The sequence below is a fragment of the Phascolarctos cinereus genome, unplaced genomic scaffold (assembly GCF_003287225.1).
Source record: "Phascolarctos cinereus isolate Bilbo 61053 unplaced genomic scaffold, phaCin_HiC Scaffold_5;HRSCAF=322, whole genome shotgun sequence".
Classification (NCBI taxonomy): Eukaryota; Metazoa; Chordata; class Mammalia; order Diprotodontia; family Phascolarctidae; genus Phascolarctos; species Phascolarctos cinereus.
The window spans coordinates 249,547,346-249,563,028 of NW_027555958.1; the positions used below are offsets into that span (position 1 = coordinate 249,547,346).

General features: G+C 38.4%; 1 protein-coding gene across 1 annotated transcript in view; it reads right to left on the reverse strand.

The window, feature by feature from the left end:
- Positions 1–270: 270 nt before the first annotated feature.
- The window catches only part of LOC110202632 (putative olfactory receptor 2W6), a 227,827-nt gene continuing 212,414 nt past the window's right edge, over positions 271–15,683 (reverse strand). The window contains exon 4 of the transcript XR_013487094.1: positions 271–2,221. The gene's annotated coding sequence lies outside the window, so the exon portion shown is untranslated. The remainder of the gene's footprint in view (positions 2,222–15,683) is intronic.

Consider the following 15,683-nt stretch of genomic DNA (forward strand, 5'->3'; position numbering starts at 1 on the left):
CAAGCTGAAGTAGTGAATGATGAGTGATGTCTTGACTTGCTCATGAATTTGATGACTGATAGGGAAAAGGAGGATAAGGAAGATGACGATAAAATCAGTTGCCATTCATAAAGAATTTTCAAGATTGTAAAATACTTTTTATAAATAGTAAATTTTTTTTCTGGAATGGGGCCAATCTGTGCCTCCTACACTGACAATATAGTTGGTTACTGAATAATGGGTGTGATCTTAAAGGGAATAGAGAAAAGGATAGATGCCAAAAACTTCAGATAACATCAAAACAAACTTCTTTATTTTGCAAAGATTTGGTCATTAAATATCACCTGTGATTTGATCAGTATCAATCCCGCCACAATTAGAAGATAGGGAGTAGAGTTGGTGCACACAATATTGCTTCCGTGATTTGCCTAGGGCTACTCAGCAAGCATCAGAGATGGAATTTGTACCCAGGCTTTCATCAAGCACTCTATTCATGCTGAGGGTCTTCCCTTTTTAGACTGATTCTTTTGAGAAGGCAAAAAAGACTGTCTTTTGCCTCTTATCTATCCTTTAATCACTGAATGGGTGTTGCTCTGGTAAACTGAGACCTGGGAAAGACGTTAGCTTAAAAAATTAAAGCTCTTCCACTGTATCCAGGACAATTGTCAGTAGCCCTGACCTATATCTTGCCACTGGACTTCAAATGTCTATAGAAGAGAGATTGAAGCTGACAACTTTGTGCGGCCCTACCTCACTTAAATCCAATTCATTTGCAAGTGAAGACTTCACCCTCCTGATGTCTTCAGGTCCTCTTTTAAAACTAAAGAGGAACACAATCTATTCACTACACCATGCTGCCTCTAGTTAAACCTTATCTCCTATTTTTAGTGTTAGATGGCAAGCCTGCAATCTATTCTTAATTTACCTATAAAACATGTTTATAATGAAACATGAATTAAACAGAAAAAATTTAACATTTCACAGATCATTAACATTAGCAGTCTCACAGCTGTAAACTCAATTCCAGTCTTGCAATCAACTGCAATGTACAAAGCAACTCATGATTTAAACGTCCTTTTACTCTGCTCGGTTGGACATCTGAAATAGTCTAGATGTCTCTTCATTTCTCCATCATCAACTCCCAAAGAAGGTCTTAAAGCTATTTAGAAAGTGCTAGGAGTGAGGGGTTTAAGTTTAGAGCAATACTAACCAAAGATTGCTATTTCCATCTTTGTGGGGAAATTTGGCAGCTGAACTAGGAAAATCACTTAGGCAAAAAGACTTCCCTTTTTCCCCATAGAAAATATAAGATGAGACTATCTATCCATTTATTTATTGTGAGTCCTAACCCCATGAACCCTACAAACCTCAATTTGAAAGCCTGCTCTAAAAGACAAATGAAATTGGGGTACATGTGTACACAGTTTAACTTCTCAAAGTGGCTTGACATGCATTGCATGGGAGGTCAATCCAAAATTACCCCCCCAAGAGGGCCAATTCAGAACTAGCTTGATTTGTGATTTTGGGGTACAGTGTTATATGCCCTTCAAAGAGTACGTGCTCCCAAAGGGATGGCTAATCAACCGTGATTGGTCAACATACGAGGAGGTGGGTGATATTAAAATGAGGTCTTGAGTATATGCTTAAGATCACAGTCCACAGGGACCAATAGCGACCACCATCAAAGGAAATACTACCCCCAATCTTGGAAGTCTATCTCCACTCAAACCAGACTAGATAAAATCAATTCAGACCTGGGTTAGAATTTGACCAAGATAAGAAGATTCAATGCAATCTCATTATCAGGATGTCCTTCTGAAGAACTTTGAAGCTGAAGGCTGGCAGGGTGGAGCTCTGAGTCCCCAGGACACAGATTACCAAGAGAAATCATTTTTAACATTCCCCCATCTGATTCTAATGAGAGGTGTAGCCTTCTCAATGAATCACTAACTGATATAGTGAACATTTCATCAAGGGATTTTGGGGACTTATAACAATATGAGAGAGGGGAGGGAGAAATTGATGGACACATTGACAAATCAAAGGGGGCAGTCCCCTTAGTAAATACAGATACAGAGACCCAAAAGTAAGGATAAATTGTCCATTTAAGGCTTTAGAAGTCTCTCATACAGCTGTTTGGTGTTCTGGACATCATCCAGTGAAGTTTTCTGGTCTGAGTGCTGTTCAAGCAGTGTCCAGCAAACTGCCTTCTTGTAAGATCCTCTGTCTTCTGTCCACTCTCCTACAAGATTGATTTTAACACAATTTTAAATTACCTTGCCAATTAACCAGGTCAAATAGTGAAAGTTAACTCAGCCCTTATGTCTCTATTATTATAAGATCAAAATTGGAACCTTGGCCAATTGTCATGTTTAAGAAACTCAAATTTAAAAAGTAGTAACAGGAAAATTAGAACCCAGTTTTTGTACTTTGCATTAATGCCATTAATTGAATTTTTTGCAGTTTTATTAATTAATTGCAGTTTTATATTTTTTATTTATTTTTTGCATTTATATTATGCATTAATTTATTATTCATTTTTATTCATATTCCTCTATGAAGAGGATGAGATTCCACTAATGAATTAATAACAGACTCCAATACATACACAAATACATCGAGTAATCAATTTAAAAACAGTACACGTCAAGAAAAAAAGCAATTTCAACTTCTGGTCATGTACAAATAAAAAACCTATAATTAAAGTGGATGCTTCTTTAAGGCATTTACAAGATAGACCACAAACCATTCTTTCTTTAACATTAACTAATTGTAACAAACTGAGGCAGGTAAGATATTAACTAAGTAACAGAATAATATCCTGGTTTCACAAGCCCTTGGCCTAATTATCCCCATATCATTATGAGGAATTAAAGGACCCTAACTTATGCAAAAATTATATATTTTTTAAAGGCAATTGGGGTTAAGTGACTTGCCCAGGGTCACACAGCTACTAAGTATCAAGTGTTTGGTCTGAGGCCAGATTTGAACTCAGGTCCTCTCGACTTCAGGGCCGGTGCTCTAACCATTGTGCACCTAGCTGCCCCAAATATACTTTTAACAGATGTCAAGGCTAAATACTTAATTCTAAAATTCTAAGCCAAATAGCTCAATTTTATATTTGTATCTTACTACAGTAACCTCAAATGTTCCAGCATCAATCTATTATTTAATAGATTTAATATTATGCTTATAAAACTTTTTGATTATTAAAATGGGGACATAACTAAAGTAAGGGAACAATGCTTCCCTAACTTCATGACAATTTCAGGCAGAAGTTATGTAAATGGCCAACTGCATTGAGCCAAACTTAAAGACTTCCAGGTGTCATAGTAGGGAAATTGAGTCAGGAGACTACTACTAGGCTCATGCAGAATAGCATTCTCCTGACCTTCCCATGAGAACACGATTGCTGGCATCATGGTTCAGGAGCTCAATCAGTTCCTTGATACCATACCTGGAGTTAGACTCAGAATGATAATCCATTAACAATCCCTATGATTTTGGATAGCAAATTCCCAACATCAAGGTTTCAGGTGTGACTATAATCTCACATTAATTAGGGAACATCTCTAAAGTGAGTCCCACGTAGTTTACATGCATTCTTACACATATTCTAGTTCCTGATTAAATAACATGATGAGTAAAATCAATTTTTCATTAAAATCATAAGTTGCTACTCTAATAGATTTGCATCTCTGTTTTACAAGCTTATTTATCCTTCTCTAATCATACTTAATCTGAAAGAATGAGACACTTTCAGGGATTGAATCTTACACACCTGAGAAATTCAAACACTAATCCTAACACTTGCTAGGCCATGGAATGAATTCAGATCAAAACAGTAACATCTTTCCTACTTACAATTCATTACAGAAATTTAGATGTTTTAGTATTAATCACTAGCCTTAGATCTCTGATGCTGCTCCCATTGAGATGATTTCTCTGGCCCATTTAAGGCCAGTCCAAGGATACAACAAACCTAAGAATGAAACCTAGGAAAACAAATTCAAAATTCACAGTAGGTTTGGACATAATTGTCATCAATATCAAATCATTACTGCAATAAATTAGCTTGCAAATGGAAATCTAGTAGCCCTTCTAAAAATCACACAAAAGATTTTGAAAAACATTTCTTCATAAAAATATTTCCCTTTCTTAAAAACAGCTTACAATTTATACTGTTGATGGGATATGGGCCCAAGCTGAGAACTTTGTCCCTATTTGGGCCCCTTTTGTCTACAAGCCCTAGAAAATCCTTAGACTGTCTTTGAATTCTCCTACTTGATCAAGGAGGTCTCCGGTGTTCCCTTGAGGCCATAATTCCATCAGTTGGCCTTTCATTGTGGCTAAATCCAATCTGCCAATTCTCTGTTACCCTTGACCTAGCCTAGCACCCCCCCCTTGTCCTACCTCCCTATGGCTCCAGGCCACTTCCCACCCTTAATCCTATCTAGGCTCCATTCTCCCTTGGTCACGTGGTCCAAGTCTCCCACATTCTATTACCTCATAGTCCCTTACTTGGCACTCCTAGATCCCTTCCATAGTCTTTCTATATGTAAGGTACCTCATTCTGGGATCTCTTTGAGGAAATGATTGGTGTATTCTTTCCATTTCTAAGATATCAGGACAATTTTCCTCCATCATTTATTGAAATATGATCATGATATTTGATCATAGTGTTCAGGTAGTCCAATAATTCTACTTCTGCTTCTTTTTTCTTTTTTTTTGAGGCAATCAGTGTCAAGCAACAAGTTAGGGTTGAGTGCATAGGATCACATAGCTAGTAAGTGTCTGAGGCTATATCTGAACTCAGGTCCTCCTGATGCCAGGGATGGTGCTCTAACCACAATAATTTTTAAATTATCTCTCCTTAACCTATTTTCTAGTTCATTTGTTTATCCAATGAAATATTTCATGTTTTCTTCTTTTATTTTTTGACTTTTTATTTTTTTATGTCTGATAGAGTCATCATCTACCACTTTCCCAATTCTGATTTTTAAAGAATTATTTTCTTTAGAAAACTTTCATACCTCTTTTTCCATTTGACCTATTCTGCTTTTTAATTAGTTATTTTCTTCAATAATTCTTATGCCTCTTTTAACAAGCTGTTAATTTATTTTCATAATTTTATTCCTCTGCTTTCCTTTCTTTACCTAATTTTTCCTCCATCATTTTTATTTGATTTTGAAAATATTTTTAAGCTCATCCAGGAATTATTGTTGTACTTGTGTCTGTCACATATTTTTAAGGCTTTGCTTATAGCAGTTTTGACTTTATTGTGTTCTGACTTTGTATCTTGACCTTTCCTGTGACCATAATAGCTTTTTTATGGTCAGGTTCTTTTTTGTTGTTGTTGTATGCTCATTTTTCCATGCTATTTCTTGATTTGGTATTTTATGTTAATGTTGGGCTCTGTTCCAAAAATGGGGATGTTGGGGTGGCAGTAAAAGACTCTATTTCTAGGTTCAGGTGGTTTTTTTTCCCCCACTGTTTTTAGAGTAAGTTCTGGGGATTTAGAAGTTCTTTATGCTTCACAAGTGTTGTGGTCTGGGGAGAGGTGTGGTCACTTCTCTTCTGGTTTGTACTCTAGTTCTTATCTAAAAAGACCACTGATTCCTTGGAATTCCAATGGATACTGTTCCTCATAGCCCCTTCTCCTTTGGGACTAGAAGTAATACTGTCTCTCAGGGCTTCCACTTTCTCTTAACTGAAAGTACTTCTCTCTGCCCTTGAACTAGGACTCAGAACTGGGTATAGGCAATGGGGTTTGCCAAACAGCATCTGGTTCTATGTACAGTGCATGCACAAGTGTTGAGGTTTAGAGTTGGGAGAGCTGGTTCAAGTGTGAAACAATTCACACTTTTCTGTAACCACCGGGAGCTTTATTTCATGAAAGCTTCATGGGCTTGAGGTTAGCAAGGAGCTAAACAAAGGCACCAATATAGGAAAAGACTCAGGCTTATATAAAATGACAGAAAGCTACACAGCCTGTAGGATGATGACAAAGTTTTAGGATTTCTTATGGGGGTTGGAAATTAGGGATAGGATAAGAACAAAGAAGATGAGGAAGATGGTTGCTTACAAGATAAGGGAAAATTGTAATGACACAGGATGAGGAAGATGAATGACAGGATAAGGAACACAGGGTAAGGGAAACAAAGGCAATTCTTTTGGTACAAGTTGTGTGGTGTTTCAAGATAAGGGAAAAAGGCCTTGAGAAGCTCTCAAGTTCCAGGATCTCAAGGTACAAGATGGGCTACAGAATGAGCCTCAAATCTCCTCAAGGGGCCTGGGAAAGTAACCCTTAATATTATTTCTAATCTTAGGGCACTCTTTGTACCCACATCATATCCTCACTCAAACACTAGGCAGGAGAAATCTTTTGGGAAAAAGGGTGAAGGTCATTGTCTTCAGTAGCTGCTCCCTGCTGAACAGGGGTGAAGAGTCCATTTCAAGGGCTGAGAATAGGCTGTGGAGGGGAGGTCAGTGTGAAGGTGTGGGATGCAGTACCAGCTGAGTCATGGAGAGAGGCAAACCACTTGGGGACACCAAAGGTAGGGGCTGATATCCTAAGAGTTGAAAGTGGAATTTCTGCAGGTGAGAAGACACAAAGCGAACCAGGTTAAATAAATGTGGATCAAATATAAGAACAAGTAATGGGGTTAGAATGAGGGAAAGAAGGGAAGAAACCATGAACCCCAGAAGAAGGTATGGTGATGGGTACTTGGGTACTTGTGCTGGAACCCCAATTCCATGACCATATTTCTCCCTAGTCTCAGAAACACTATCCCTGGCAGTTTCTCACCAGCCCAAGGACACTGTGCTTAGCAATTACTCATGAGTGGGCCCCAGCAAGACCCTTGTCTCTCTCCCTGGTGCAGTTACAAACAGCACCTGAAGGAATTATTGGCTTGAACTGGCTTTGCACTGGGTCATAAAGATATTCTTAGCCACTGGACTATCTACTACCACCCTACCTCATTATCTACATCTTGGACTCCTCGTTATCTGTATTCTAGACCTAAGACATATGTATACTCCCTACATCTATCTCGTCAAACAAGACATTGATTGGTGGCAGACTGGACAACTCTCAGTTACCCCTGACCACTGGTTAACTTAGTGATGTAGCAAGCTTAAAACCACACCTCTGTGTGTCCCCCCTTGTGGACTTTTCTTAGTGAACTCTGAGTAAAATTTCTGTGCAGTATATACAAAAAGTGTATGTTCCTTTAAGAACTGCCCACTCCTTAACCACTCCCTAATCCCACCCTGAATCACCTAGTTAGCATATTTGGCACCCCGTGTTTTATTGTATTTTATCCTACATAAACTTTAACTATATCCCTCTAAGGTGCAGGTTCCTTAAGAATCCTTGCTTGCTGAAAAGTGTAACAATAAGCTTTTGGCCAACTTGACTTAAAGAATTTGCTTGAGTCTGTGAATTTATTCCAGACAACTCTATCCTGTACTCCAGTCTTTGAGGGGTCTCAGCCTCTCTGATAGCAACACTGGGAGTCGGACTGGAGTGGATGTCTGGCATCCAAGAGGCTGCCTGTAAAATCCTTCAAGTGTTCAAAGGATAAATTTCATTCAGGGTTTTCAGGGAATAGGGAGAGAGTTCTGAGGTGTAAGCTACTTGCCATACCTAGAAATCATGTACAATGCCCTGCCTCACAGAGTTTCCTATTTGAATTAAAGAATTTGATTCCCAGTCCTGGGAAAGCAAGCCTAACCCTAGGCACAAGGTGAGAATCAGGAATAGGTAACAGGAGGAGTGGTTCAAGGTGGGGCCCAGAATACAGCATAGCTAGAAAGCATGCAGATAAGTCCTCAGGGAGGGGTTTCTATACATAGTCTTCTTTGATCACTTTTTTGGCTGGTCACACCCTACATCTTATCCTATATCTCACATCTTGCATCCTACTTGCCCCATCTGCCTTGAGCACTCTGTCTGCCTCACCATTCATCCAAATGCTCTCAGGAAAGACAAAGAGCTGTCCCTATCTGAAGTGGGGTGAGGAGGGCAGTAAAATGAGGCTGAAGTAGTGTCCAGGGGATGAGGAGAGTGTGAAACAGGTATCCTTGTTGCATGACCATCTGCAGGTGGACAGCCAATAGTCTAGGAGACATAAATCCGACAAGCAAGTTTGGATATGCGGGGCCCAAATAGAAGGAACAGTAAAAATGATGTCAAAAAAGAGAAAAACAAAGAAAGAAATCAAGAGCTACATAATGCTATTATTTCCTTTTGACACACAGAATTATCTGATCTTGTTATCTTCCCAAAAGTTTCCACTCTGATTCCAATTCTTTTAGGAGGATCAGATGCTATTAAGGATCCAACCTTATACATGTAAATTAAGTAACAACACTTTTGCAAGCAGAAGCTTTCTACCCTTGAGTTCAGTAGTTATACAAATGAATTTACTTATAAGAGACTAACTTTACTCCAGTTATCATAAAAGACTTGGGAGGATATGTGCTTAATTCCAAAATACCTCAATAAGCTGTTTACAACAAAACATGTTTGTACCAGAGGACACACAGAATAAATGGGAATTATTTCTACAATACAAGTAAACTTTAACTGAAGTTGATATAATTAATTAATGCAAATGCATTTTCCATAAGTTACCTCCCTCTAAGAAAATTACACTGAAATTCTTTTCCCCAAACTGAAGATGTCTCTGATTTAGTTTCAATAGTTAATAGAATAACAGCTAGGTCTCTCAATCAGTTGTACCGATACTCAATTATTCTTACATCATTTTGAAATTTAAGAACCTTATTTCATACAGATATATCTAGAAATAGGCAGATATCTCTGCCAAATACCCATTTCCTAACTTGCTTAAAAAATAGAAAGGAATATAATCTTAGGTTGAATAGCTCAGATCTTAAACACACACTTTAATATAGTAGATCAGATATATCCCAGCCTTAGTCTGTGGGATTTGACATTGCGTTTGTACCTTTGTTTCACAAACTTTTTCCCTTTGTCTAATTATTCCCATATCAATCAGAAAGAGTGCTCTGTTCCAGGAATTTAATCTTTCACATGACTATGCAGGAGTACTAATTTACCCAACTGTTTGGGATATGGGATAACTACACATTCAGATTAAAAACAGCAAGATTTCATGTACTTGCATTGTGCTCACATCTTTTACTGCCGATTTGTTTGATTACAGAAATGTGCCATAAAAAGGAAAAGAAAGGACATCACAGTTTCCCAGCCATGTGGGATCAATTCCACCTTGTAGCCAGACTCAGCAATAGTCAGGTAGGAAACATTCCTTTTCAAAGGAACACAATGGGGAAACCGAGCCAGGAGGATCCCATCCTAGGCTGAAGCTAAGACTGTCCTCTCAGCTTTTCCAGACGCAGACCTCCACCTGTAACAGTTACATTCTATCTGAGTAGCTTGTAGCATTTTTCTCAGGTGGTGGATTATTGACTATTGATTATAGATGGATTTTTATGATCCATCAGACAACTCAAAACACAATTCGTTATGGTCCCAAGAGCTTTTACCTCAGATGGCAATTTTCACTAATCAAAAATTTATGAGGACTTACATCTCAAAATTAAACTTGTCCTTGTACAAAAGCCAATCGCTAGAGATCATTTCTATACATTAGCAAATTCTCAACAAGCCAAATTCCTTGTATGGGAACTCCATAACCCAAACAAACTCTTTGGCAAGTTTACAAAATTAAGGAGGATCGACTGGGATCCCAGAGAAGGTGTTGCCTTATCCATCCCATCTACCTTTAGAACTGCTATGAGCTTTTTGACTAGCCCTGAGGACTGCTTCTTTCCACACATGTACACATACACACACACACACACACACACACACACACACACACACACACACACAGAGTAATCAATTATGAGCTCTAGGTTTTAACATTAAAACAATATAATTCTCATAAGTGATAACCAAATTGTTTTAACTGTAACACAAAATAATATGATGGCAGATGACAACAATTGCTTTTCCAGATCATATAAACATTATTGATAGAAGGATGGGCTGGCTTACCAAGTACAAACACAGAATTGCTGGCTTCTTTACCTTGACCCATCCCTTTTACTCTCTCCCCATGGCTGTGTGCTGGAAGATACTTCCAGGCTGTAGCTACTGCCCCTCCCCCTCCTTCCTTTCTCTAGGTGGGGGAAGGTGAATTTGCAGGTTGGGGCATAAGGGTGAAACTCTCTTTTCCTATCTAATCTGATATGAAAGGGGTTAACAAGAAAACCCAGGGCTGTTTGGAATGCCCAAACTGAGAAACCCTCTAAACTCAAGGGGAGGGAGTGCTGAAAGAGAGCAACAGATTGTAAGGAGGAGTTTAAAAACTCCTTAATGATCAATCTCAAAACTTCCAGAATCTGCTAAGATGTTTTAGCTGCCCTAACTTTTTCACTTCTACTTCTACCCCTTAAAAACTTAGAGTGAGGTATTGAACCTTTCAGACCTACATTCTCAAGACCAGTGTCCTTTCGTACCGAAGCACAAATCATTAACTCTGTTTCTCTGAAAGCACCCATTTAAAGCAGATCTGAGGATACAACAAACCTAGTTATGAAACTTAGAAATTTCACAGTAAATTTGGAACAAATTACTATTGCAACAAATTAAATTGCAAATGAAAATGTAGTAGGCCTTCCAAAAATCACACAAAAAGATTTTTGCAAAACATTTCTTAGTAAAAAGTATTTCCCTTTCTTGAAAAGAAGCTTACAACTTATCCTAATGTTAAAAGGAATAATCACTAAAATTTCATGAAGTAAATTAGCTGGAAACCTTAAAAATTGGAATTTATCAAAACGTCTTTTAAGTATCACAAATCCTCAAAATGCCATAAAACCAAAATTCTCAATAATCACAAATTCCTAAGTACCAAAATGTGTTTCCTTGGGAAGTTCAGTTTTTGTTTTTGTTTTTTTCCTAAAACATGAACATACCCAATTAAATTAGCCTTATCACAATAACAAAGGTTATCAGGCCTTTTAAAATTTATTCAGTAGGAATTCCACTATAGAAGACTTTGTACAGGCTTGATAAGAAATTAGGACTAGATAGTTCCAAAAACCCTTGTCTTAGTTAACAACCTCATAATCTAACAGGACAATTTTTGATCTAACAACATCTAGATTATAAGAGAAATTGCTTTTCTAACAACACAGGTGACACAATTGTTAATCAAATTACACAATTCAAGAAAATTTGGAAATATAACCCTACCACAAGCAATTGTCATGTATTTAAAGCTTGACACAGAACCAGTTAATTACCAAGCATGTGACCTTAAATTTAGTTGGGTGAGGAAATAAGATCTAGATTCATAATCACTAATAGCAACATTTTAATTTCTAAGGCCCAATACTCTTAGCACTTTAAAAGAAAAAATTATTATCCACAAATGTACTTTTTTAAAAAAGATACATGGTGACAATTTCCAGCTCCAAATAACTTTTTACTTCCTTGAGCTGAAGTTCCCAGGAGTCTCAGGGTGTTGAAGGAAGGGAGTAATTGCAGTTTTCCCAATTCCCTATCCCGGAGAGAATTGAAAGAATTGACAGAATTGGGCATATGCTTCCAGACAAGGAGTCTGTCCTCTATGCTGCAGAAGGTGTGCCCAGGTCCACGGCCTCAGATTGCTGGACTGAGAGCCTGAGAGGTCAGGCTGAGTGTGAGACAGCTTCTAGCTATCTCACCTAACAGTGCCTGAGAGGTCAGGCCTTCCTAAGTGCTTGGAGATCCACCCCAACTGCAGGGTGAGAAGGGGATAGGGAGAGAGAGGAACTTATTAGATAAGTTTTAAGCATTCCGACACTCCATTCCCTTCCTCCTGGGAATTTTGAGCTGCATGTACTAGAAAATGAGACCTCGAAACTGGGGTGTAGGGGTCCCCAAAGAAAACCAGGCATAAAGGCCCACAGGGGATGGAGACCCTGAAATGGGGCACAGGGATCCCCAAGGAAAATGAAGGTCCATAGGGCATGGAGACCCTGAAACTGGGCACAGGGACCCCCAAAGAAAACCAGGCCCAACGGCCTATCTACCTACCTCTCCCAAGGTCCCACAGGGGAGGGGAAGAAACAACATGTGGTAAGCTAAGGTGCAGGGGAATAAAAGTCTGCTTGAGCAGAGCAAGGTGCCTTTTCTTTAAGTTTTGGAGACCAAATTTCTTACTAAGCATGTCTTGTTTAGAAATCATTTTTCTAGATTACATTGAGGTCAGGTTGTGTTACAATGAAACACTGGGAGCTTTTCTTTAAGATCTCCTTCCCTGAATTTCCCATCATAACAGTCTCCTAGCAGCCAAGGGAAAAAATGTGACCAACCCAGCGCAAGGGCATCCCCTTGTACAAGGGTCAACAGTCTGACTGAACGCCCAGAGGGAGCTTCAGACACGGCTGGCAGCATCTGGCCACTCCAGGAGTCTCTCAACCAGGGAGACATTAGGAGCAGAAAAGGTCTGGGAAAGAGAACAAAGAAAAGGGTGCTTACCTCTTATCCCAGTGGCCAGGAGAAGATCAGCGGAGTCCAATTAATAGTTGGACTCCCAGGTTTTGGCACCATTTTATGTTGAGGTTTTGAGTCGGGAAAGCTGGTTCAAGTGTGAAAGAATTCACTTAGACCTTCTCTGTAACCACTGGGAGCTTTATTTAGTGAAAGCTTCACAGGACTGAGGTTAGCAAGGAGCTAAACAAAGGCACCAATATAGGAAAAGACCCAGGCTTATATAGACAGAAAGCTACACAGCCTGTAGGATGATGACAAAGTTTTAGGATTTCTTATGGGGGTTGGAGATTAGGGACAAGAAAAGAATAAACAGGATGAGGAAGATGGCTGCTTATGAGATAAGGGAAAATTGTAGTGACACAGAATGAGGAAGATGAATGACAGGATAAGGAACACAGGGTAAGGGAAACAAAGGCAATTCTTTTGGTACAAGTTGTGTGGTGTTTCAAGATAAGGGGAAAAGGCCTTGAGAAGCTCTCAAGTTCCAGGGTCTCAAGGTACAAGATGGGCTACAGAATGAGCCTCAAATCCCCTCAGGGGGCCTGGGAAAGTAACCCTTAATATTATTTTTACTCCTAGAGCACTCTTTGTACCCACATCACAAGGGTACCCTGTAACCTTTTTCTGACTTGTTGCCAGATCCCTGTGCCATATCTTGCTTAAGTATTTCCAAAGCTGCAGTTCTAGTTCCACCAGTAGTGTTTTAGCCACATAGGCTTTGGGCTAGCCCCCACTCCAATATCATAGATCTTTCTTTCCAACCTCCAAAGTTGTCTTGGGCTTAAAGAATGTCTCACTCTAACCTTCCTTTAAATCTGCCACTCCAAAATTGAATCTGAGGCATTATTTTGAATTTGTTCTGAGAAGAACATTAGGAAAGCTCAGCTCAGTGCTTCTCTACTCTGCCATCTTATTCTGCAGTGGCAGAGCCAACAAAAGGGCAAGGTGAGAATTTGTTTTCTTAGCTAAAAAACATTTAGGAGGTTACGCAGGAGTGGTCTATGATACAGGGTTGAGGACTGCCCAGAGAAAAGTGCATGCATCCACGACACCAGCAGCAGGTCTTGGAGGTAGCAACGGTGGCAGTAACAGTTTTAGGAACTCTCAGCCCAGAACCAGTAAAAAGATTGAACTACTGGTCAGAAGAATATTACATGGGACCCTTTTGCTATCACTGGATACAATACCCTTTTGCATTGTCCATAAACAGTTCCAGGTCACAGTTCTTTGACAAGGAAAAACATTAGTACTTGTTGCCTTAGAACTGAGATCAGGGCTCCTACTCCCTTATAAATGATCACACACATTCTTTTTTGCCCTGCAACTGTGACCAGGACCCCTTTGCTCCTGTAGCCAAAGGTGCTAGTGCTCTTCTCTGCCTAGGAACTGTGACTCGGGCCCTTCTAATTAGTCACAGTTTCAGAGCTAGAGGAGCATTAGCACTTGTGGCAGCAGAGAAACAAAGTCCCTTCCTCAGTAAAGACCAGAGCACAGATCAAGAGAACAATGACCACATCTCTCCTCAGATCATACCACTTTAAAAGCTTCAGAACATACAGATGCCCAAAACTAGCTCTGAAAACAATAGTACCAAAAAAATTAGAAAGCTGGGACAATGTCTTATCCACCCTGGGAGCAGAGCCCAACTTTAACATGAAATTCAAAGTCAAGAAATAGTCTGGGGACATAAATAAACACACACACACACACACACACACACACACACACACACAAAACCTCTGACCATAAAAAACTACTATGATGAGAGGGAAGATAGAGACATAAATTCATACATCAATGTCAAGACAATTACCAGCAAAGCCTCAAAAAGAAAGTATGAATTGTGCACAAGCCTAAGAAGGATTCCTAAAAGAGCTCAATATTCAAAATTGAACAAGAGAAGTAGAGAAAGAACTGGGGAAAGTAATAATAAAGACATAAGAAAATTATGAAAAAGAGAATAAGCAACTTGGTAAAAGAGACACAAAAAATAGTGGAAAAAATGAGTCACTAAAAACCAGAATTGGCCAAATAAAAAAAAGCACAAAAAGTCTATAAAGAAAAGAACTCATTAAAAAGTAGAATTAGCCAAATAGGAAAAGAAGTACAAAAGCTCAGCGAAGAAAATAATTGCTTTAAAGTTAGAATTAGACAAATGGGAAGCTAACGACTCCATGAGACGTTGAGAAACTTTAAAATAAAGTCAAAAGTGAAAGAAAATGGACAAAATGTGAAATATCTTGTCAGAAAAACAACTGACCTGCAAAATAAATTGAGGAGAAATAATTTTAAAATTACTGAACTATCTGAGAGCTATGATAAAAAATTAAAGAGTATGGACATTGTATTTCAAGAAATTATCAAGAATAATTGCCCTGTGGTTCAATATTAGGAAAACTATCATGATAGACCATATCAATAATAAAACTAACAGAAATCATAATGATTATCTCAATAGATGCAGAAAAGCTTTTGACAAAATGCAATACTCATTCCTATTAAAACACTGGAAAGCATAGAATAAATGGAGTCTTCATTAAAATGATAAACAGCATCTATCTAAAACCATAAACAAGCATTATATGTAAAAGGATAAGCTAAAAGCATTTCCAATCACATCGGGGTGAAACAAAGATGTTTACCACCACTGTTATTCAATATTATACTAGAAATGTTAGCTTTAGCAATAAGAGAAGAAAAAGACATTGAAGGACTTAGAATAAGCAAAGAAACAAAGCTACTACTCTTTGCAGATGATATAATAGTATACTTAGAGGATCAACTAAAAAACTACTTGAAATAATTAACAACTTCAGCAAAGTTGCAGGATATAAAATAAACCCACATAAAAGGTACATAAATCATTGGCATTTCTATATATTACTAACAAAGCTCAACAGCAAGAGATAGAAAAAGAAATTCCATTTAAAGTTACTGTAGACATTATAAAACATTTGGGAATCTACCTGCCAAAACAAATCTAGGAACCATATGAACACAATTACAAAGCACTTTTCACACAAATAAAGTCAGATCTCATAGGTAAACTGAGCTAATATAATAAAAATGACACTAAAACCTAAATTAATATATTTATTCAGTGCCCTGCCAATCAAACTACCAAAAAGATTATTTTAAATAGCTAGAAAATATAGTAGCAAAT